Source organism: Mirounga angustirostris, unplaced genomic scaffold (assembly GCF_029215605.1).
Source record: "Mirounga angustirostris isolate CCGP_5_RB_7025 unplaced genomic scaffold, mMirAng1.0.hap1 SCAF_1, whole genome shotgun sequence".
Classification (NCBI taxonomy): Eukaryota; Metazoa; Chordata; class Mammalia; order Carnivora; family Phocidae; genus Mirounga; species Mirounga angustirostris.
The window spans coordinates 103,350,677-103,376,136 of record NW_026991709.1 but is presented as its reverse complement, the minus strand read 5'-3'; the positions used below and the strand labels follow the sequence as shown (position 1 = coordinate 103,376,136).

The 25,460-nt window shown below is 38.9% G+C and overlaps 1 protein-coding gene across 5 annotated transcripts in view; it reads left to right on the top strand.

Moving 5' to 3' along the window:
• The window catches only part of IQCJ (IQ motif containing J), a 240,990-nt gene that overhangs the window by 56,048 nt on the left and 159,482 nt on the right, over positions 1 to 25,460 (top strand). For 2 of the 5 annotated variants that reach the window (XM_064585826.1, XM_064585823.1), the window contains one exon: positions 929 to 1,114. The exons of 2 other annotated variants lie outside the window; for them this stretch is intronic. The gene's annotated coding sequence lies outside the window, so the exon portion shown is untranslated. Of the gene's footprint in view, positions 1 to 928; positions 1,115 to 8,006; positions 8,132 to 25,460 lie in introns of those variants that run through there. One more of the 5 variants, XM_064585834.1, reaches the window with a different exon arrangement.

Here is a 25,460-nt window from a genome sequence, read left to right as displayed (position 1 = left end):
TGCTTACCCAGGTTGTCCCAAAATAGCTGTGTGAACTGAGCATGTGCATGTTACATCTGTGGTTTTTTAAAAAAAAATTTTAGAAAACAACTTTAATATTGTTTTATGGGTGTGAAAAGAACTTTAATATTGGGTTGGTGGGTGTGAAAAAAACTTTAATATTGGGTTGGTGAAGATGACAATAATCTCTAGTTCAAGTAAGTGAATTGAAAATTTGCATAATGTAAGTGCCTGCCAGGAGCCCTGAGAAGTTACCATTGTGATTGCTGTTTTATTTAGACATTATAAATATTGACAAATCGAGGTTAAATTTCCCATCTCCCCTTTTCTGTCAGCAGTAAGGACACTGAAGATCTGGTTAAAATTAATTACTTGATTTACATGCATTTTGTTAATCACTCATTGCCTACAAACCTGATACTTTCTCATCTTGTAGAATAAAATAAAAAAATTTTAAAGATGGCAACAAGACTAGAAGAGATAGAAACTTAATTTTATAATAATGTTTCCTGATTCAAAAGTAAAGGCAATTCTTTGGCCTCTTAGTTGTTTAATTTTTGGGGTCAGAGAGGAATGTGTTCTCCCTTACATAAAATAGGTGATGAAGAAAGATAACAACAAAGAGGGTTTTTTGGGGCGGGGGCAGATTTGTTTGCAAAAATACCTTATATTCTCTTTGCTTACTTACATTGAGTCTTTCCAAAAAAAAAGACTCTCAAACAGTGATATACATAGCTGTGAAACTGTTCTGCAATAATTTATTGGTGAATTTCATGCCCCAAAATGGGGCTCAGCAGTAAATCCCCATCATCTTGATACCTTCTCACACCTACCACTTAGGCACAGGAGCAACTATTTGAAGTCACAAAAGCATCAAACGATTATGTTATAAACTCCTTCTATTTTATTGCTTTTTTTTTGTCTTCAGATTTCTAAGAAACTACTATAATGAAAAATGGTGTTATTTGGAAGTCTCCACCAGACTGTAGAGAGAGAATGGAATTTGTATGGGAGTGGGGATGGGATCAACCTATATTGGATACCTCTTGGGTCCCAGGACTGCTAGACACTTTGAACACATTATCTAATTTAAACCTCCCAACAACCCTGTGAGGTGGGTATAATTGCTCTTGATTTGTCAATGATAAGCACTGAGCTCAACCAGAAGTCTTTATACGTGGGCATTTCTGCCTATCTCTAGTCTTAAGGCAGCCTTGAACTGGGTAGACACTGGGTAAAATGAATCTAGCACCTGGCATTTACTTAGTAGGTTGCTGGAAAATTGTTTTCATGCCTGCTGTTTTTGTTATGATTTTCCCTTTTTGTTGGGTAGAAGGGACTAGGTCCCCTACAAGGCCTTTCTCCAACTGTGGTAATTTAAATACATAAATCCACCCTTCTTGTCAGGCTCACTTGATGAGAACAGGACAGTTAAGGTTAACCCACAACTGTTAACTCTTGGTTTACTTAGGAGCCTATGTTAATGATATTTACTTACTCTCAACTATAGAGAAAACTGCACTTTAACTCTCAAATAGCCAAATTAAAAAAAAAAAAAACCAGCAAATACAGTTTCTTAAAGGCTGTGAGCACATAATACCATAGACTTTTTAATTATATTAGCCGAAAAACATGCCAGTTGTTATAATTTTGTGTTGTTTGCCAATTAAAAGCTCTACCTTTTCAGTAACAAATAATCATATTCCCTGTTATTTTACTGGTTTCTAGAGACAGCCTCAGGTTCTATATTTGGTGTGGCTGGTGTGTATCTGTGTTGATTTCCAAACATGGAATTGGGACATGTGGACTAATAAAGGATTTTGTCTAGTTTATGATTTATTTACACATGACTAACTTATGAAGATGTTCATCATATCCACTTAAGTATTAAAAATAAGAAGTAAACAAACAAAAATTCACCTTTCCTGAGAAGAACGATATTGGAAATTATATAACTAAGATCTCTAATACATTATAAACATTAATAATAGTTTGTATATGAAGCATCGCTCCTAACTTTTGCAACAACATTTGAGAGGGATTTACAATATTTTATGCTCATACATATAAATGCTGATAGAAATGTAATATTCTAGCAATCAGATATGGTTATTTTTTGTCGGCCTTCTAATTCGGGCTTTAGCAATATCAGACTATTTATAGCTTTCTGAACAGTAGAGCAGAGAGGTAGAAAATGTAGGCTGTGAAGACCTTGTGCCAGTTTTGACCTGAACTTTGCCCGTTATTAGCTGTAGGCTCTTTGGCAGATGAATCTCTCTAAGGCTCAAATTTTCATCAATAGAATGGAGCTAAATCTGTTATGACGATTAAATGAAATAGTGCACCTGAAGTGTTTAACATGGTGCCTGGTGCACAGAGCCACTCAGTGAAGGCTAGCTCTATGATTATCGTCATTGTCATCAGATTATACTGTTTTATCCTTATGTGCCTTTGCATCTGTGTTTCCTCTGCATCTTCTCCTATTTGTTCTTTCTTGTGAACTCCTTTTTATTTCTTCAAAGCCTGGCTAGAAAGTCATTTCTTCTAGGAACGCTTTCCTTACCTCCCGCCCAGGCACAATGATTTGTTCCTCTTCAGTGCCCCTTCCTCACCTTGTACTTGTTTCTCCTGTAACATTAGATGCCCTGCCATGATGGTTATTGACTGAGTCAATGTCCTCTCCTTGTGTAGATTGTGACCATTACAAGCAACTGTTCCCTCTTATTCATTGTGTATTACCAGGATCCAGTGTAGTACCTGGCAGACAATGGGCACCCCATGGATGATTCCTCAGTTGAATTTCTAACAGATTACAGGCTGTGCTGCAAGAGTTTAATGACTGTGAATCTGAGAAATAAGGGTGTTTAACAATAAATAGTCTTTCCACCTGTGGCATCAAGTTGAAATCTGTTTTCATACTCAATAGTATCCAATCTGAAATTGTGGTTAAAGAAATTATAGCGCAACATCGTACACAATGAAGCTTAAAAGAAAATGACATGCATAAGAAAATGACTAGGTCCTTTATGATAATAGAAGAAGCTTACAGCAAACCTTATTGATGTCGTTTTGCAAATCATAGTTTTAAATGCTTACCCTGGGCCTCACTGCTCTTGCTGTAGGCCTCTATACTGCCGGTATTCCTACCTTGTGGTTTAGCTTTACTAGGGATTTGTATGTAACTGCTGCATAGTTTTGATTTACATTTATGATTTTCATATTCCCAGTAAGCTGTAAGACAGACCTTTGTGAATATAGAGAGTGTCCTCTAATCTCTTGCTAGAAAATTGGTGAAGTGCATTCATGGTAGTGGATAGAGTTCAAGTATTAAATGATGTTCTAACTTGAAATTATATAAAACCATCTAATAAAAACTCTTCTGTCTTAATCACATCATACTGAAAATATTTCTCTTGAGCCAGCTTTCTAGTCTAGGATTTTAAGTGGAAAACAATGAAAAAATAACTTCAAATAATAAATTGATCAGTATCTTTCAGAGTAGTCCGAGACTATATTCTTGAGGCTACAGTGCATGTTCTATGACAATTTTTAAAATTAGAGCTTTTGTTTTGATAATAGTTTAAAAATGAGGCTAAGCATCTTCTGGACCATCCTGTAACTGAACACTGGGCTTGCATACATGCCAGTGTTGGTGCCAAATGATCCCAACTTCCTGTGGCTCGGGAAGAAGACCAGAAGCTGGCCAAATGACATCCCTTGTACACAGTGAAATGGGCCTGCTCAGCCCAAATGAACTTGTGCTTTAGCAGTCAGCACCAAGTGCATATTCCCAAAGGTGATTTGGTTTTAGCAAAAGCACATAAATTTGTCACGTTAAAATAATGCTTTTAATTGGGTTGTATTGGTTTTGTAGTTCTATTTGCATTTAATTTTCAAATTTGTTCTGGTTTGATAGTTGCTTAAAAGAACAATAAGCATAAGGGATTTAGTTTTACATTTATACATATTTAAATAACATTTTAATTTTTTAGTGTAATGCAATATTGTGTCTTGAGTTTTTTGTTCTTCGAGTTCTTTGAAGGCAAACCATATAATTAATCCATTTTGAGAAATGCTATAATGGGTCCTACTTATGTTGCTGATTTTTTGGGAAGAATTTGTCAGTACCCTAAGAGCCCCTTATTATATACTGCTGCCATAGGTGCTCAACAGTCCCTGATTACCTGAGGAGAGCCCTGGGTTCTTGCCCTCATTCTGCCACCTGCTTTGTGTGAGCAAGTTGCAGACTCGGTTTCCTTATCTAACTGAGTTGGTGCTTGGATTTAAGGATCTTTTAACTCTTTCCATCTCTAAAATTTGAGCCTACTCCACAGATTTCTTCCATTTGTTTACTTTTCCACCCCATCACCCAACCTGACCTATAAAATTGGATTTTTTTTCAACTTCTTAGACATCACTGACAATACTGACATGTTTGAGTTCATTCAATCAGTTTTCTTGAAATATGAACTCACCTTTCTTATTGGAAGTTATAAAGTCTTTTTTTTTTTTTACTTGAAAGAAAACAAATATAAAAGGAAAGTGCTTAACCCAGACCTTTGGACATATAGAACCAATATATCCCCTTTGAAAGACTTTAATATCTCTGACAAAGGCTGCTGGACAGAATGCTGGAGAATGTTAACTCTTCCTTCCCCTCCCTCTGATCCTGGGCCATCAGTTCTCTTAATTGGTGTGAAATATCTCCAGAACTATGATATACATGGAACCTGATCCATAGTCCTGCTCACTGTTATGTTGGGGCTATGAAGGAGCTAGAACAACTCAGCTATGGGCAGCACAGTTGTGGTGCTTTGGATAGACCTTGTGCTTAATGAACGGGTGAGCTTGTTTGAGCAGTCTTAATGCAGACCCAGATTATTAGCTTCTTTGGGGGTAGGACCTGCAGAGCTGGAGAGAAAATAAGGAGAAAGAGGAAGTGCTTTCCCAATGGAGTAGGTGGAGTAGAGTGGGCCCTCCTCCAAAAAGGTCACCTAGCCCCAGCTAGAGGTCTAAATCAACCTCAGAATTTCCTGAAGAAATGGCCCATTTAAGAAAATTCATCTCTAATATGTGATTAATTCCCGGTATTGTGTGTGGAGTGGCAGATTGGAATAGGGGAATGTAATCTTATAATAACTTTTTGGTTGATGGGCTGTAGGTGAAGTCAGGTTTGTTTTTTGAAGCAAAAAACCATGCCATGAAGAAAAATGTTTATAGTTGCCGTTTGGTTTAAGGAGACCTGGGGCTCCCATCTTTATTATGAAATATAGTCTTAGAACAAAAATACTTAGCAGCGCTTCTGTAAATTAAAATCTAGTTTCTCCTTAGGCTTATGATTTGAAGTCTAGTTTCTGACTGAAGTGAGATAATTAAAAGGAAAACAAAGAAAGAGGATGATAGATGTGGCCCACAGCCTTGGCATACAGAAATACCCCAGCTATTTTTCTTCAGCTCAGCGTAGACTGTAGATTTATCATGAGGACAGCAAACATATTCAAGGGAAGGAAAAGAAAGAGAAGTTACGTATAAGCTTTGTGACAGCATCTGTCACAAAGAAGCAAATGAATATTCTTATAGGGACATTCCATTTAAAGCATTGCTTTTTATTGTTCTCTGAGTTGCTCTATGTTCATTTAATAAGCAACACTGAGTTCAAAGATAGCTCTGCCCTTACAACACTGATGATATGAATATCCTTGGCACCTCGATACAGTAGGCTGAGATAGTAATTACATCATCGGTACCTGTCAGAAGCTGGGCACCCAAGTGGAGGCACTGGCTGGGGAAAGCACTTAGGGATGGAAGACCTGCAACTCTAATTAACTACTGCTTACTCCGTGATCTCTGACATATAAATTGTATAGACTCGGTGGAGCCTGAAGTAGTATATAAGATGGGTAGTGCCATAATAGGGGGGAAAGTCGAAAAACATGTTTTTTATACATTCAAAAATTATTAGACAGTGATAGCTTAAAAACAGATGTAAATATTTGGCAGCATAAGCTTGCTAGAGACAATAGAAAGTCAAATAACTGTTCTATTTGATTATTCCTTTCAGTCCGTACTTAGCTGCCGAGGGTAATTTTGTTATTATTTCCTTTCCTTCTCTCCACCCTAAAGAAAAAGAAGAAATTAGTCAGAGGTTTGTATACTTCAGATTGACACTTGTTAATTTGCTGGCCTCATTTTTATGAATTAGAGAGTGATTGAAACAGGCTCCAGGGAGCCTGGGTGGTTCAGTCAGTTAAGCATCTCCCTTCAGCTCAGGTCATGATCTCAGGGTCCTGGGATCGAATCCCACATTGGGCTCCCTGCTCAGTGGGGAGTCTGGTCCTCCTTCTCCCTCTTCCCCTCTCCCCCACCCCCGCACCACCCGCTCGTGCTCAAATAAATAAATAAATAAGTAAATAAGAAACAGGCTCCAAGTTTCCTGAGTGCATTTGGGTTTCTGGATAATCTTGCCATAGTAACAGTATACTGTATTTTCTGGGTTTCTTTGTTGTGTGAATAATTCTTTTATATTTCACACTTATCTGTAACAGAGGTTTAATTTCACACAAGACTTCTTGTTTCTATATGGTTTTAAGTAGTTTCTTTGGGTTAAATTCTGAGCTCCTTTGCGCCCTTAATCTAATGAAAGAGGACCTGGGATATGGGGCTTGGCCTCTGCTTGGCCCTTTCATGCATCTGCAGGTAGAAGCCAGAGATGTTAAGGCAGCTGCTGGTTTCTCAAGCTGCCTGAGAAACACTATCCCCTTTTCTTAGCTTTGCCATTTCCTCTCTTTTTTTTCCATCCTCCTGCTCTATTCCTACAGTTTAGATGAAGATGAAGAAATTTCACAACAGAATCAAACAAAGCTAAGTGGTCAGGTCTCCCAACCCCCTTCACCCAGTAGTAAGAGCCAATATATAAATGACCAATTCAAACCAATTCAAACCAATTCAAACCAAGAGATATATGTCACCTATAAGGATCTTTAGAATGTTCCATAGATTCTATATAGCATGATTGCTTTAAAAAATTAAGCAATGCCATCCTCTTTTTTTTTTTAAAGATTTTATTTATTTATTTGAGAGAGAGAATGAGAGAGAACACATGAGAGGGGATAGGATCAGAGGTCAAAGCAGACTCCCTGCCGAGCAGGGAGCCCGATACGGGACTCGATCCAGGGACTCCAGGATCATGACCTAAGCCGAAGGCAGTCACTTAACCAACTGAGCCACCCAGGCACCCCTGTCATCCTCTTTCTAATCAAAGTCTTGTGTAAAACCTCAATACTGAGACTTCTACTCTTTCGTTGATATAGCTTCATTTTTTCTGGGGTGGGGTTGAGAGGGATGGGGTTTGGGGTTTCCACCCTCATTAATCACAGCAGCGGTGCCATCACCCGTTTTCTCTAACAGCTTCACAAGGAAGTTCTCATTTGAAGAGTGAGTTTTGTGTCTTAAAAGTGCTTTAAAACTAGTTCTCTTGAACAATGACATTCATGATTTTTTAGAATTGTGCATCCCATTTAGTAAAAAACTTTCTTGAGCATACTTTCAATATATTTATATAGCACTTTACCGACATATCATGCACATTTAAAAATGGCCTCAAATTGGCTAATTAAAAAAGTAGTTGTAATATTTTTACCCTTTACCCCAGCAGATCATCCTGCATACTCCCTACAGTGCTTGCCCTCCACTTTGGAGACCGTTCCTAGAGTTATATTCATAGTAGGCTGACTTCTGTAACAGCAACCTCAAAATCTTAGTGACTTAACACAATCAATGTTTTCTTTGTGTGTGTCTCTGTCCAGCTTCTGCAAGTGCAGGGGTCTGCCCTCTGGGTCAGGGACCTAGGCCTCTTTGTTTGGCTCTCTCATTTTCCAGAGCTCTTCCTCCTGTATATTCCGTTGGAGTGTGGGAATAAAGCTAGCATGGTAAATAGCAAAGGAAGGTTTTAATGCATCAAATCCGCAAATGGCATACATTACTCCCTTCCCTGTTTCACTGGGCAGAATGCAGACGCATGGCCACATCTGGGGAAAGCTGTGAAATGTGCTCAGCTATGGGACCAAGAGGAAAACAGGATTTGGTGAACACCTGCAATGCCTCTGCTACCAGAATGAATGCTATCCTGAAGGTGAGATTTACTCTCTTCTGCCCATTCTCCCTGGACTTGAAGTCTCAATTTTACTTTTGGTTTGTTGAATGAGGCATTTAGAGAAGGGGGTATGTGCCTATTTTTCAGTTAGGGATTACGTTCTGCTGAGTGTAACAAAAACCCATCTACAGTGACTAACTAAAAAAGATTTTATTTTTCTTATGTCAGAAGAATTGCGGGGGTAAGCAGTCCAGAGCTGGTGGAGTTGCTTGAGGGAGTTGTCAAGTACCCAAGCTCTTTCCAGCTCCCTTTTCAGTGTTCTCATTTCTGGTTTTTATACTTGTCCCCAGATGGCTGGTCTTACTCCAGATATCTTGTTTGTTTTCTAACAAGATGAAGGATGGAGAGGGAAAAGAGCACAAGTGTGAATTGAGTTTGTCCTATTTAGCAAGTTCCCTACAGGCCCTTCTGGTAGACTTTGCTCATTTCTCCTTGGCCATAACTGTGTCCCAAGACCAGCATATCAAGCCATTGCTGCAAGGGAATGGAAACTGATTATTTTAAGCTGGGTATATTGCTAATCTGAACAAATTAGAGGTTCTGTTACTTAGAAAGAAGAGAAAAACTACTATCTACGGCCATTTGATAATTCGAAAATCTCAGTTTTTGCATAAGTCTATTGTGGTGAAAGGAGGCTGGTATGCTACCAAGCTGGACATACACCAAGGCATAATTTACGCTTTTACAGTTTTTTGTCTGGGTTCAATTTGGCTGCTGAGATCACTTATAAATGGCGTTATAAATTAAGCCATATTTTCTTTGAGGTTGAAATTCTTTACATGTGCATTTCCTTTTAGCTAACTATAATATAAACCTTTTGAAACACATTTTCTAGTTAACAGGAGCTCCAGCATTTAAAGCTCAGCATTGTATTGGTTACAAATGCTCCTGGGGCAACTGATGTGTGACAGAGAGCATCAGAGACAAACCAGTTCTCTATATTCTGGGTTCTATAATGTTGAGCCCTGCAACGATCCTGTTCTTCAGGAAGCATATGTTCGGCATTAGATTATTCTCCACAAACACGTCTTCTTGGTACACATTTAGATTATATGCAGGACATGCAATAATGAAATGAAGAAATATTTGTGGCCCTTAACATTGCTACATGGAGGCACTGTTTGATATGACTTTGGTGGCAGGGGAAGTGTGTCTCTTTTAAAGAACTGAGAATATGCTCCTTTCAAGCTCTGAGAGATATATAAGCCTCCTCAGTTTTTTTTTTTTTTTCTTTACCTTGGCTGCTAGGAAACTCAGAGCTAATTTAGTACTCATGAATAATGTCTTATTTCAGATTCCTGATAAAATTAGCCCATTTTTCTCTAAACAGCTTCTGATATCTTTTTCTTAACTCCACTTTTAGCTATCTGCTGTTGTGTATGGATTTTTATCATAAACTGCCTTTTGAAATATAGAGTAGAAGTGAAAACTAAAGTAAAAATAAATGAGGAAAATCCAGATTGTTTATTAATGTCTTATTCCATCAAAACCATTTCCTTTGGTAGGGAGTAATTTAGGCTGTCAGATTTGTCTTAAAGTCTTTGGAGTGTAGAATGGCACTTTCACTTTGGATATAAATAAATAAGCTACATTCTTCAATCTGTTCATCTTTCTGCATTTTAACTAGAGTTTAAATCTTGAGGGGGGTTGGCATGAATGGGTAATTACCACCAAGATGAATGGTTATGATGTTTATTATTATGATGGTTTTTCTTTTATTTGAACTTTCAGAGGGAAGCAGCATTTATTTCAGTCAGTCATTGAGTTTGGGACGGTAGGGGCATTAAATTTTCCATTATTTCAAGATAGTAAATTTTAAATGTGACAGGCAGTAAGTTATACTCAAAGCAATACAACAGTGTATTGATGTTAATGGGGTATGTAAAACAAGCACCAGGTGGGAGAAGAATTCACAGCGCCCACATGGAATGTATGTCCCTATTATAGACCTCACTGTAGATGTCCAGGACCCTGGACACTCCTGCCCAATTGGCTTCTGGAATCTGCATGGGGGTGGCCAAGGGACAGCTGCTTTTCCCAGGGGTTGCAATGGGTAATGGTTTAGAGCTTGAATGAGTGGGCTGGATTGTCCATAGACTTGCACTTGAGGTCCTTCATGGCACAGGGTAGGTTAGAGGGTGGAAACAAAGGGGCAGGCAGGCCAGGGACTGGGGACCAAGAGCTAAGGGCTGACTTTCCCCACATCTCTACATTCAAGTACCAAACTCCAGGGAGTCTGGGAAGTCTAAATTTTAACCTTCCAGCCTCAGGTTCTTTTAAAGAACCTAAAAGGGCAATGCTGTTAGGGGTAAGGGGTTAGGGACCCCTTGAGGGTAGAGGTTACCTGTTTTTGAGTTGTGAGGAAAAGTTTTAGAACATACGGAATTACGAACACCATCTAGACTCTTTCCCTGGGCCACGAAAATGTTAGGGGCAGGCCTGCCTAAAATATTTCTATCTTTCCTCTGTTCTAATATACAGTGTCCAGACTCCTTCAGGTGATTTTCAGGGTCCTTACTCCACCTGGCCCCCAATCTCTTTTACACCCTTGCATCATCCTTTCATGCACCCTATGTTTCATACCTGTCTTCTTTCAGTGTGTCACTTTCCTTAAATATCACTACCTGCCATCTAATTCCCCAAACAGAAAAGTAAAGTCATGCTTCATAGTTCTGACTCCCTCACTCTCATTGCTAGTCTGTGTCCCACTCTGGAGTCCTTCTGCTTCTCATTTCTTTGTAACCATTTGTCTGGTGTGAGTTATCATCATTATCACATGGATTACTCCAGAAGCTTGGCCTCCCCACATCTACTCTGATCTCATCCAATCCTGGCTCCACTCTGTGACTAGAGTAATCTCTTTGATATTTGATATCGAATCAGGTCACTCTTTGCTTCAAAATCCACAAAGGCTACTATGGATAAATACCCAAAGTGTGGTCCACAGGCTCCATCTGGTCTGGCTCTGCCTACCTGTCTAGCCTCCTATCATACTACTCTCCTCCTCCTTCTCTTTACCCTGCTCATACTGCTCTTCTCACAGTTGCTTCCTTAGTCATGTGTACCCCCACGGCTCCATCTTTCAGCTGCCTGCTCAACTGTCACTTCAGAGAAGAAATAAGTAGGTTCCCCTGGAATATGCCCTGATAGAACCACATGATTTTTTTCATCATTGTACTTCTCATTATTTGGAAGTATATATTCATTTGTGTGATTACTTCATTAATCTCTCTCTCTTGATAGATTGTACTATATTCTATAGGTAAGGGCTGTATTTGTTTTTGCTCATTGTAACCTTAGGGTTAGGACAGTGCCTGACATATAATAGATGCTCAAAACATGTTTATCAAATCGATGAATGAATAAATGTATGACTAACTATCTCAATGTGCTTTTCCACGGAAGCTGGTGTAAAAGGAAAATAACAATAGAGTTTTAATATTTGTGGTTTATTCAATGCCAGGGGCTGTTCTAAATGTTTTACATTTATTAACTCAATATACACAACATATCTACAAAATATGTTCTATTACTAGCTCAATATTATATCTGAGGAAACTGAGGCACAGAAAGGCAAAGGGCCTATTCTTTCAGTGTGGGCTGCATGTAGTGACTTTCTTCCAAAGACTACAGTATGGAGAAGGAGGAAAAAGAGTACTTTTACAGTGGAGAAGCCTGACAGACACTACCTCACCCAGGTGATCAAGCTCAATAGTCATCAACATCAATAAATCATATTGGTAATATGTTTCCTTGATATGATGTGATGAAAATGGTGCTTTACCTCTGTGATCTTCCTGTTCAAAACACAAAACTAATCATGAAAAAAACATCAGACAAATCCCAACTGAAGGACATTCTACAAAATACCTGATTAGTCCTCCTCAAATCTGTCCAGGTCATTAAAAACAAGAAAAGTCTGAGCAACTGGAACAGCTAAGAGGAGGCTAAGTAGACATAAAGACTAAATGTATTATGGCATGCTGGATAGGAACCTGGAACAGAAATAGAATATTAGTTAGAAACTAAGACAATCTGAATATGAATAAAATATGCACTTTGGTTAATAAGAATGTATCAATATGTTTATTAACTGCAACAAATGAGCCATATTATGTAAGATGTTAATAATAAGGATGGGGGGAATAAGGGAACTCTCTGTTATATCTTTGCTTTTTTTTTTTTTTTTTTTGCTAGACCTAAAACTATTCTAAAGGCTAAAGTTTATTTTTTAAAAACAAGCAGGGTCTGGGGTGCCTGGGTGGCTCAGTCAGTTAAGTGGCTGCCTTCGGCTCAGGTCATGATCCCAGGGTCCTGGGATTGAGCCCCACATCGGGCTCCCTGCTTGGTGGGAAGCCTGCATCTCCCTCTCCCGCTCCCCCTGCTTGTGTTCCTGCTCTCGCTATCTCTCTCTCTGTCAAATAAATAAATAAGATCTTTAAAAAAATAAAAATAAAAAATAAAAACAGGCAGGGTCATAAAGCTATTAATGGATGTAGCCAAAATTCAGTCCCCTGTTAACTGACCATATTCCCTGCTCTTAACCTCTCCATTCCAAATTCAGTGTTCAAATTTGGCCCACTCAGTACAAATCTGGATGTGATTTGTGGCAGTCTTGATACCCACAGGGTACCAGTCTGGGGGACTTCCAGTTGTAGCAGGGACATAAGTGTGCTACAGGGACAATATTTTAACCAGGTTAAAGCAGGATTGTAGGCAGTGATTTGGGGAGTGGAGATATTCCCTACACTCACACTAGGTTTGTGGCAGGCTGCAAGTAAGGTAATTTCCCCAGCAACTTACGCTGAGAGAAGAGATGGGCTCATTGCTGATGTCTTGATGGCACTTTCCTCAATCTCCTGTTGAAATCCTGAATATAATCTCCAATACCCCTGTCATCCATGAAGCTACTCTGATCCTCTCATAAAAAATTAATCCTGGCAGTTTGAAGTCAGCAGTGAAAGAGCATGAACTTTAGAATGGATGGGTGGGCATCCTGGCTCTGCTGGTCATGGTCATGTGACCCTAGGCCAGGTATTCAACTGTTTAGAGGCTCAATTTGTTTCTCTAAAAATAGGGATAGAAATTCTACTACTTAGGGTTATTGTGAAGAATAGAAGGAAGGGGGAATATGAAAGTACCTAGCTCAGTGCCTGGCATGTAATAAATTCTAGGTAGGAGTTAATTCCTTTATTTCCTTCCCATTGTCCTCTTCATGGGGTCATACCACAGTTCTGATGTCATTATTAAGCCCTGGTTTTAATCTCTCCTATTAGTTATAAATATGACTGTGTCACCACAAGACCACAAACTCCTTGAAGGGCAGAATCATGTTTAATTTTTTTTTATGTTTCAAGTTTTTGTTTAAATTCCAGTTAGTTAACATATAATGCAATACTAGTTTCAGTAGTAGAAGTTAGTGATTCGTCACTTATATATAACACACAGTGCTCATCACAAGTGCCCTCCTTAATCTCCATCACCCATTTAGCCCATCTCCCCCATCACTTCCCCTCTATCAACTCTCAGTTTGTTTTCTATACTTAAAGAGTTTCTTTTATGGTTTCCCTCCCTCTCCCTTTCTTTTTTCTTTCCCCTGTGTTCATCTGTTTTGTTTCATCCACATATGAGTGAAATCATATGATACTTGTTTTTCTCTGACTTATTTTGCTTAGAATAATACATTCTAGCTACATCCACGTCATTGCAAATGGCAAGATTTCATTCTTTTGGTGGCTGAGTAATATTCTATAATTGCTTTATCCATTCATCAGTCGATGGACATTTGGGCTCTTTCCATAATTTGGCTATTATTGATAATGCTGCTATAAACATTGGGGTGCATGTGCCCCTTTGAATCAGTATTTTTGTATCTTTTGGATAAATACCTAGTAGTGCAATTGCTGGGTCATAGGGTAGTTCTAGTTTTAGCTTTTTGAGGAACCTCCATTTCCAGAGTGGCTGTACCAGTTTGCATTCCCACCAGTGGTGAAAGAGGGTTCCCCTTTTTCCACATCCTTGCCAACTGTTTTTTGTTTCCTGTGTTGTTCATTTTAGCCATTCTGACAGGTATAAGGTGGTATCTCACTGTAGTTTTGATTTGTATTTCCCTGGTGCTAAGTGATGTTGAGCATCTTTTCATGTGTCTGTTGACCATCTGTATGTCTTCTTTGGAAAAATGTCTATTCATATCTTCTGGCCATTTCTTAACTGGATTATTTGTTTTTTGGGTGTTGAGTTTCATAAGTTCTTTATATATTTTGGATACTAATCCTTAAGAAGATTTGCAAATCTTCCATTCCAGACGTTGCCTTTCAGTTTTGTTGACTGTTTCCTCTGCTGTGCAGAAGCTTTTTATCTTGATGAAGTCCCAATAGTTCATTTTCGCTTTTGTTTCCCTTGCCTTCAGAGACATGTCTATTAAGAAGTTGCTATGGCCAATGTCAAAGAGGTTGCTGCCTGCGTTCTTCTCTAGGATTTTGATGGATTCCTGTCTCACATTGAGGTTTTTCATCCATTTTGATTTATTTTTGTGTATGGTGTAAAAAAAATGGTCTGTTTCATTCTTCTGCATGTTGCTGTCCAGTTTTCCCAGCACCATTTGTTGAAGAGACTATCTTTTTTTTCCATTGGATATTCTTTCCTGCTTTGTTGAAGATTAGTTGACCATAGAGTTATGGGTCCATTTCTGGGTTTTCTATTCTATTCCACTGATTATATGACTGTTTTTGTGCCAGTACCATACTGTCTTGATGATTACAGCTTTGTAATATAGCTTGAAGTCCCAGAATTGTGATGCCTCCAGCTTTGCTTTTCTTTTTCAAAATTCCTTTGGCTATTCGGGGTCTTTTGTGATTCCATACAAATTTTAGTATTGTTTGTTCTAGCTCTGTGAAAAACGCTGGTGGTATTTTGATGGGGGTTGTATTAAATGTATAGATTGCTTTGGGTAGTATAGACATTTTAACAATATTTATTCTACCAATCCATGAGCATGGAATGTTTTTCCATTTCTTTGTGTCTTCCTAAATTTCTTTCATAAGTGTTCTACAGTTTTCAGAGTACAAATCTTTCACCTCCTTGGTTAGGTTTATTCTTGGGTAACAGAGTTTTTGGTGAAATTGTAAATGGGATCAATTCCTTGATTTCACTTTCTGCTTCTTCATTGTTGGTGTATAGAAACGCAATACATTTCTGTACATTGATTTTGTATCCTGCAAATTTACTGAATTCATGTATTAGTTCTAGCAATTTTTTGGTGGAGTCTTTAAGTTTTCTACATAGAGTATCATGTCATCTGTGACTAGTGAAAGTTTGACTTCTTCCTTGCCAATTTGGATGCCTTTTATTTCTTTTTGTTGTCTGATTGCTGAGGCTAGGACTTCCAGTACTATGTTAAATAACAATGGTGAGAATGGACATCCCTGTCTTGTTCCTGACCATAGAGGAAAAGCTCTGTTTTTCCTCATTGAGGATGATACTAGCTGTGGGTCTTTCGTATATGGCCTTTATGATGTTGAAGTATGTTCCCTCTATCCCTACTTTCTTGAGGATTTTTATTAAGAATGAATGCTGTGCTTTGTCAAATGCTTTTTCTGCATCTACTGAGAGGATCATATGGTTCTTGTCCTTTCTTTTATTAATGTGGCATATCACATTGATTGATTTGCAAATATTGAACCACACTGGCATCCCAGGAATAAATCCCACTTGATCATGGTGAATGATTCTTTTAATGTACTCTTAGATTTGATTTGCTAGTATTTTGTTGAGAATGTTTGCATCCATGTTCATCAGGGATATTGGCCTGTAGTTCTCCTTTTCAGTGGGTTCTTTATCTGGTTTTGGGATCAAGGTAATGCTGGCCTCATACAATGAGATTGAAAGTTGTCCTTTTATTTCTATTTTTTGTTTGAAAATTGGTGTTAACTCTTCTTTAAATGTTTAGTAGAATTCCCCTGGGAAGACATCTGATCCTGCACTTCTGTTTGTTGGGAAATTTTTGATTAGTGATTAAATTTCTTTGTTGGCTATCAGTCTTCAAATTTTCTATTTCTTCCTATTTCAGTTTTGGTAGTTTATATGTTTCTAGTAATTTATCCATTTCTTCCAGATTACCCAATTAATTGACATTTTTCATAATATTCTCTCATAATTGTTTGTATTTCTGTGGTGTTGGCTATGATCTCTCCTGTCTCATTCATGATTTTATTTATTTGGGTCCTTTCTCTTTTCTTTTTGATAAGTCTGCGTGTAGGGGTTTATCAATTTTAGGAATTCTTTCTAAGAACCTGCTCCTAGTTTCATTGATCTGTTCTACTGTTTTGTTGTTGTTGTTATTGTTTCTATATCATTTCTTTCTACTCTAATCTTCATTATTTGCCTTCTCCTGGCTTTTGGCTTCATTTGTTGTTCTTTTTCTAGCTCCTTTAGGTGTAAGATTAGGTTGTGTACTTGAAACTTTTCTTGCTTCTTGAGAAAGGCCTGTTTGATATATACTTCCCTCCTCTGACTACTTTTGCTGTGTCCCAAATGTTTTGGGCCATCATGTTTTCATTTTCATTTGTTTCCATGTATTTTTAAAAATTTCTTCTTTAATTTCCTGGTTAACTCATTCATTGTCCAGTATGATGTTCTTTAACATCCATGTATTTGTGGTCTTTCCAAATTTTTTTTGTGGTTGACTTTAAGTTTATAGTATTGTGGTCTGAAAATATGCATGGTATGATCTCAATCTTTTTGTACTTGTTGAGGCCTGATTTGTGACTCAGTGTGTGATCTCTTCTGGAGAATGTCCCATGTGCACCCAAAAAGAATGTGTATTCTGCTGCTTTAGGATGAAATGCTCTGAATATATCTGTTAAGTCCATCTGGTCCAGTGTGTCCTTAAAAGCCATTGTTTCCTTGTTTGTTTTCTGTGTAAATGACCTGTCCATTGCTGTAAGTAGGGTGTTAAATTGCCCTATTATTATTGTTATATTATCAGTGAATTCCTTTATGTTTTATTAATTGTTTTATATATATATGTGTGTGTGTGTGTGCTCCCAAGTTGGGGGCATAAATATCTACAATTGTTAGATCTTCATGATAGATAGACCCCTTTATTATGATATAGTATCCTTCTTCATCTCTTGTTACACAATCTTTCATTTAAAATTTAGTTTGTCTGATGTACGTATGGCAACTCTGGCTTTCTTTTGATGCCCATTAACATGATAAATGGTTTTTTACTCCCTCACTTTCAATCTGCAGGTGTCTTTATGTCTAAACTGAGTCTCTTGTAGGCATCATAGAAATGGGTCTTGTTTTTTTGTCCATTCAGATACCCTATGTCTTTTGATTGGAGCATTTAGTCCATTTACATTCAGAGTAATTATTGAGTGATACGAACTCAGTGCCATTGTATTACCTGTAAAGTTGCTGTTGCTGTAGATTGTCTCTGTTCCTTTCTGGTCTTTGTTAATTTTGGTCTCTCTCTCTGCTCAAAGTGTCCCCTTTAATATTTCTTGCAGGGCTGGTTTAGTGTTCATGGAATCCTTTAGTTTTTGTTTGTCCTGGGAACTCTATCTCTCCTTCTATTCTGAGTGATAGCCTTGCTAGATAAAGTATTCTTGGCTGCATATTTTTTCCATTTAGCACATTGAATATATCACGTGAGTCCTTTCTGGCCTGCCAGGTTTCTGTGGAGAAATCTGCTGTGAACCTTATTTGTCTTACCTTGTAGGTTAAGGACTTTTTTTTACCTTGCTGCTTTCAGGATTCTTTCTTTATCTGTGTATTTTGTAAATTTTACTATGATATATCTTGGTGTTGGTTTTGATTTTGATGTGAGTTCTCTGTGCCTCCTGGATTTGGATGTCTGTTTCCTTCCCCAGATTAGGGAAGTTTTCAGGTATAATTTGTTCTGATAAACCTTCTGCCCCATTTTCCCTCTCTTCTTCTTCTGGGATTCCTATGATAGGAATGTATTATGCTTCATGGAGTCGCTGAGTTCCCTAAGTCTACATTCATGATCCTGTATTTTTCTTTCCCTCTTCTTTTCAGCTTCATTATTTTCCATAAAGTTATCTTTTATATCACCTTATATATCTTATATATTTGTTTCTCTGCTTCTTCCATCCTGTGGTCATTACATCCAGTCAGTTTTGCATCTCAGTTATAGCCTTTTTTATTTTGGCCTGACTAGTTTTCAGGTCTTTTATCTCTGCAATAAGGGACTCCTTGGTATCTTCTATGCTTTTCTCAAACCCAGCTAGTATCCTTATGATTGTTGTTTTAAATTCTGGATCAGACATATTACTTATATCTGTTTTGATTAGATCCCTGTCTGTGATCTTTTCTTGTTCTTTCTTTTGGGATGAATTTCTCCATCTTGGCATTTTGTCTAGTTCTCTGTCTTCTGTGTGTTAGGAAAGCCTACTATCTTTCCTGCTCCTGAGAGTAATAGCTTTATGAAGAGGTCATATACTGTCCAGGCCTTGTTCTTCAGGAGTTGTTTCTATTGTGCTGTGTGCACTCTGCTACTGTGTTTTGCTGCTCTTTCCCTCAGGTCAATCCTCTGCAGATTTTCTCCTTGCCTGCTGTGGAGAGTGTTTGGACCTTGTCCAGAAAGTGGTGAGTATTAACTAGGTGTGTTCTGGTCTGATTGTTAAAAGAAGCCTGATGCTATTTCCACTAGAGCTGAAACTTTGCAGCATTCTGTGGTCAATAGACTTGTCGTGTGTGGGGTGTTTGTGCTGGCTTTCTTGGGGAGGATCCCCTTCCTCTGGTTCTCAGGCACACTTGACCTAGTAGAGAAGCACCTGCAGAGTGCAGGGGGCAGGGCTTGGTGTAAGCTTCCCAGGCCTCCACTGTTGGCACTGTGCTGCTTACTAAAGTCAGTCTGGCTGATGGGCAGGGGGAAAAAAAATGATGCCAGCCCTCTCCCTTGTCCCCAGAGAGGGGAGTTCGTGTCTGCTGCTGTCTGGGAAGCCCTCACAGAAGAGCAAACAATCTCTCTCCTGTGTGCCCGGCATCCCTTAGATCCTTACCCTTCACCCGGTCTCGGTCTGGGCTTTCTGCTTGCCCAGCAGCACAGTGCATCTGTGTTTTATCTTAGATATGCCAGTTGAGTTTCAAAATTCCATACTTAAGACACCCAGTGTGGCATGGACCCATGTTGATCCTCTGGGGCATAGTCTCCTGTGCTGGGGCTGGTGCCAGTTTGTCCCAGAAGGGCAGGAGCTTGAGTCTAGAGTAAAGTGCAGCAAAAGCCTGGGTCCGGGTTAGCTGCCTTCAGCAGATGTCTGTGCCCCTATGCTTAAGTCACAGGGGAACTGTGATGGCACCTGCCAGCTCTTTTGTCCCCTGAGAGGCAATGCCACCTGTCCCAGAGGCACTCCAACAAGGGGGAACTGTCTCTCCCAGTGAGTCCCAGGGGATCCTTAGATCACCTATCCATTCCTGGGCCTCTGTCCTTTTCTCCACAGTAGCACTGCAGCACCTGTCAGGCTCAATACCAGCCACAATGCTTACTTCTAAAACTCCATTCTTTGAGCTCCACGGGTTGTAACAACTCACAATAATCAGCCCCTCTCATTTTCCCAGTCAGTGGTTTTGGGGAAGCATTTTCCTTGTGCAGTCCCCTGTGTGCTGCTCTCTCTCCTGCTTCCCCCCTTGCCTCTGTCTCCATGATCAGGGCCCCCTCCCCTCTGCAGCAACCATGATCCTCTTCACCCCCAAATCGTGTTTCTGCACCTCCCACTTTCCACAATATGGTCTCTTCTCTCCCTCTAGTTGTACAGTTTGTTCAGTCAGTCCTCAGATGGATTTCTTGGGTGTTCAGAATGATTTGATATTTATCTAGTTGGGAGGCAAGCATAGGGTCCTCCTACTACTCTGCTATCTTAACTCTCTGCCAGAATCATGTTTAATTTATATTTGTATTTCCAATGCCTGAAACAGAGCAGTATAAGTTCTGAACAAATGATCAATTTAACTAAACTGAATTGAATTGAATTAAGCTGATTGAAAAGTCTGGGTGTTTTTCAAGTGATTCTTACTGTTAGGGAATTAGATTATAGTTGACAAGCCCACCTGATCACCCCTGGGAGCTACCTAAGGCTTTCTTTCAACCTAGGTAGAGGTTGTCTTAGCCAACATACTGACATTTATTTTCATTGTTTGACAAAGGACTTTGATCATCAACTGTTAATAAAATTCTTCTAAGTTAACAGAAATGAGTTCGCCACTGCCTTAATGCACTTGTTTCAGCCTGGGCTGATCCTACTTGGCGGACAGAAAACTAAGGAAAGCCAGATACCAATGATTAACACATGAGGGTCAGCCAGTGGTTGACGACCCCTAACTGGAAGCCCTGGGCAGATTCACTTGGCCACTAGCCACTCTGGGCACTGGTGCTGTGTTTTTGGTTGCTGTATGGCACAGATTAGGGGGCACTGAGGTGAGGCAAATGGGCATGATGCTGACATGCTTCTGTTAATTTGGCAACAAGGAATTCCATGTAGTTAATAAGCATGTTTTGAGTGCCTGTTGTTGGCAGAACATCATCACAGACAAGTGAATGTGATATTATCCAAGCCATGGTTCATCTGGAACCAATTACTGTGTTCTTCATTTATATAATAAGTAGACAAAATTTCTACCCTACAGAAGGAGTTGGTGGGCTGTGGTAAGGGCACAGGCTTTTAGGATTTGTGTTCCACTGACCAGCTGTGGGAACTTGGACCAGGTAGCTAATCCCTCTGACTGTCTATGACTCTGTATATTATATTGATTTTTATTTACAGTGAGCCCTCATGACAATGGTTATACAGGCTCCTAGCACAGTGCCTGGTACAAAAGAAGCACTTAGGAAACGGTAGATGTTTTAAGTCTTGGCAATATGTATTCCTTTAATCATAAAGTAATCTGTGTTTCAAGATTGAACTTCCCAGTTGTATGTTATTCTCATAGTGAACATCAATTTCACATAGTTTGCATTTATTAAGGCTCTAGAAATGGAAAGACTGATTGTTCTTGGACACAGAAGGCATAATAAATCTAGTTGTGTTAGTTGAGAAGAGGGTGGCAATTAGAGAATTTTATCAAATCTATTATCAGTAATTACAAAATATAGCTTGAACTATTATTATCAAAACTTTAAAGGAAAGTCACATTATTGATAGCATGCTTATTAACTCAGTGGGAATGACACTTAATTAAAAACCAGTGGGGGGTTGCCTTTGGGTTTTCTGAACACTATGTACCAAAGATTTTGCTGCAATGCAGAAGTATAATAAATGCTTCTCATTTAATCTGGGAGTTCTCTGACTCCACAGTGCTTATTTATGTGATAAATGGTTATCATTGATCTCTCATAAGTTATTACTGCTGTCTATTTAAAAAGAGACCTCGGTCACTTTTATTATAGTGTATTTGAAAGGCTGTAGAGTGAAATATTGGAAATCATTGCTTCCAGGTTACCATCTCCATAAACTTGTAAAGCAACTCAGATTTTTTCTTCATTTCATTTTAGCTGAATAAACCATAGTCTAGTAAGATGGTTCTGTTTTATTATCAGGCAAAGGTACATGTTAAAATCCATGGGATAATAAGTTGAGATTACCAGAGAATACATTCATAAGAAAAAATTTGGAGGCTGTGAATTTGAAGTACATTCTAGGACTGAAAATTAGTAATAACTGAGATTAGAATTGGTTGTGGCTATATCTATATATGAGCCAGAGAAGTGGATAGAAATCTAGACATCAAGAATTAATTTCAGCGCGCCTGGGTGGCTCAGTTGGTTAAGTGACTGCCTTCGGCTCAGGTCATGATCCTGGAGTCCCTGGATCGAGTCCCACATCGGGCTCCCTGCTCGACAGGGAGTCTGCTTCTCCCTCTGACCCTCCCCCCTCTCATGTGCTCTCTCTCATTCTCTCTCTCTCAAATAAATAAATAAAATCTTTAAAAAAAAAGAATTAATTTCAGACTGCCTATGTCATTTCACCTAGAACAGACAAGAATATTCTTATCCATCTGATAATGGAATGGATGTTAGAAATATGTTTTTTTTCTCTTATTATCTGAGAATACACAGAGTTCACAAATATTTTTCTAGTAATTCCCATTGGAATTTCCCTTCCCAAGTGTGAGTTTCATCTGCACATCCCATGTTCTTTGCTGTGTTGGCATGTTGGTCCCTTGTTTCTAGACTTACCTCCCTCCTTGTTATGTCTTGCCTAGACTCTGGCAGGAGAGATCTTTCACTGCCTTTCTCATATTCCAGTCCACAAACATTTTAGTCCATTCTGTGTGGTCAAATTAGTTTCCCCAAAACTCCACTCTGAACATGTCGCTCTCTTTTCTCTCCAAATACACAGAACACTTCTTCCCACAATGCCTTAAGAATGGATTTCTTCCTCTTCATGATATAGACTGATTCACCGTTTTCTCCCTACCTCTCACACAAATCTTACATATTCCCCTGTGTTCTATCCAAATGGGGTTCACCTTGTTTCCTGAACATATGTGCCCTTTGCTTTCTTGCCTTTGTGCCTTTTTTTTCTTCTGGTCCATCAGTCCTGAAATTAGTGCCACCACCTTACTTATCCCTATCTTCATCTGCTTTTGTCCTATCCATTGGTAAAAATAACTGGAAGTGCCAACTCATGACATATTCAACAACAACACATTTTTTTACTTTAATTAGAAAAATCACTAAAACAACATTATGCTAATTTTGGAAAACAGAGAAGAAAAGATTACAATAAAGTCTATGATGTAATTATTAATATTTCCATTTTAAAATTTGAGGTAATAGATTCTCATGCAGTTCTAAAAAATAGTGAGATCCTATATATTCTTCCCACAGTTTCCCCCAATGGTAACGTCTCACATAGCTATAGTTCAATACTACAATCAGGAAATTGGTGTTGCTACAACCCACTGACCTTATTTGGGTTTTACATGCCCTCATTTGACTGTGTGTATCTGCATGCACATGTGTGCTTTGTGTGGGTGCACATGTGTGTATTTAGTTTTATGCAATGCTTTCACATGTGTAGATTAGTGTGACCACTGCAGCAGTCAAGACCCAGGAGAGTTCCATCATAAAGATCCCTGGTGTTGTCTTTCTATAGCCACAGCCACCTCCCTTCCCTACCCCTTGCTAACCTCTGGAAACCACTAACTTGGTTTTCAGCTCTGTAATTGTTATTTCAAGAGTGTTTTATAAGTGTAATCACATAGTAAACAGAAACCTTTGATAGGACTTTTTCAGTTGTTTGCTGGGAAGTTTTGTTATATAAGCACCTCCTCCATTTTCCTTCTGTCCTCTCCAGGACAGTCCGTGCTGCGCACTGTTGCCTTTACAGCTGAGGCCATGCAGAGACAGTATGTGGTGGAATGCCACTTCCTGGGAATTGGCAGAAGTTTTAGGGAGAGTTTTGAGTTTCAAAGACCACAGATTTGGTGGATCTTTGAGCCCCTCATACCTGGGTCTCTGAGGGGCCAGAAGGGCATAGATGGTATCGCATTAGGCAATATTTGACACGGAGTGCATTTTGGTCATAGAACTTGCTAGCTGTGTAAGATCAGCTTCCTCATTTGTAAAGTGGGGGTGATAATAATGTCAACCTCATAGGGTTGAGATGAGGATGAACTATATACATTGCATACCTTTTCTGGCACATAGGGTTTGAAACATAATAGTTCCTCGGGTTGTTATAGAATATCTGCTATATGCCAGGAAGTGCCAGGGTCAGATAAAATGGTGAGCAAGGCTAGATGGACCTTTATAGAATATCCACTTTTAGTTAACTGGAGTGTGTTTTCAGATGACATATGGAAGCAGGACTAGAGCATAATCTAGTCTGATCTACTTTTCTACAAAAGTAGAGGTTTTAAGTAGAATCATACTTATCTTGGTTAAGGTCTTTTTTATAAATTAAAAATATCCTTCCCTTGTTACCATTTAACAATCCCTTCCATGTTGTTAATTAACAAAGATTGCAATCCCTTGCTCGTAAGATGCTAGAGAATTAGAAATAGTTTTGTATCACACCTTTAGCATTATGTAGTCTACAGCTTTACTGGGTGATCTTTTTTTAGAAGGTATGCCATTCAAATAGCAGCACTCAGCTAGATGTTAATTCTTATCTTTGTTTATGAATTCTTAGGGAAAAATAAAATTTAGACTAGTGATGAAAGACATGCAAACTGAATAAGAATTATCATAACAAATACCTGTTAGTGCCTTTCTCAGTTTAAATTTCACATATTATCAGTCAGTGCTTACTCTTTTGTATTTTGCTAACTTATGTACCAGGAAGCCCCCACGCTCTATTGCTTATTCTCTTCTTCGATCAAAGACATTAATTATCACCTACTTTTTAGAAGAAGAGTGTTAATTGCTTCTTTGATCCTTAGCTCCTTCATCTGTAAAATATCATTAAAATCTAACTTTCTTACCCCTCAGGATTATTTTAGGGAACAGGTATGGTAAAATATGTAAAAGAATTGGTAAATAGCAAAGGGCTTGCAAATGTGAAGTGTCATGAGAGTAGCAAAAAGGAATGAGCACATACTTGGAACCAGACAGTTCTGTGTCCAAACCCCAGCACTGCCATCTTATGCTGGTTGTGTAACTTGGAACAAGTAACTTAACTGCTCTGAATCTCAGTTTCCTAACATGTCAAACAGGAATGCCATTACATATATATGTCTTATGGTTGTGTCTGGTTACTTTCCGTGCCCTCTTCCTCACTGCCCCAATCTTTTTTTCTGCTTTTCTCAATGCCCTGAGCATCTGATACCTGTAAATGAATCATGCAGGCTCACTTGTCAGTTGGCTGCCAGTTAAGGTTGGCTAGTGGGAGGCACTGGCAGATCAGATGGTGATAGGAAAGAGAGGCTGGGCAATTCTTTGCTCTCTTCAGGTTCAGTGCCTAGTCTCTGGCAAGGATTATATCCCTCCTTGGACTCAGCACCCTGGACAGCCCCTCCTCAACAGTTCCAGTTCTCTCTTTGCTCTAGGAACACTATCTTTTCCTGGGGGGTGGTGATGGCTTCCTAGTGTTAGTCTCTGGGTACCTTGACACTCATTATTGGTTCTATGAACCCCATCTGTATCCTTGTACCCTTCATTAAGGTCTGTTCCCTTGGATCAGCTGTGCTGATTATTATTCCTGTTGAAATCCCAACCTGTATATGTGGGAAGGTATTGAATTTAAGCATAAAAGAACATTATTTAGCCTTAGATCTAGCACATAATAATAAACATGGGTTCTTGGGCTCTCATTTGCTACATTGTTTTGCTTCATTTTTG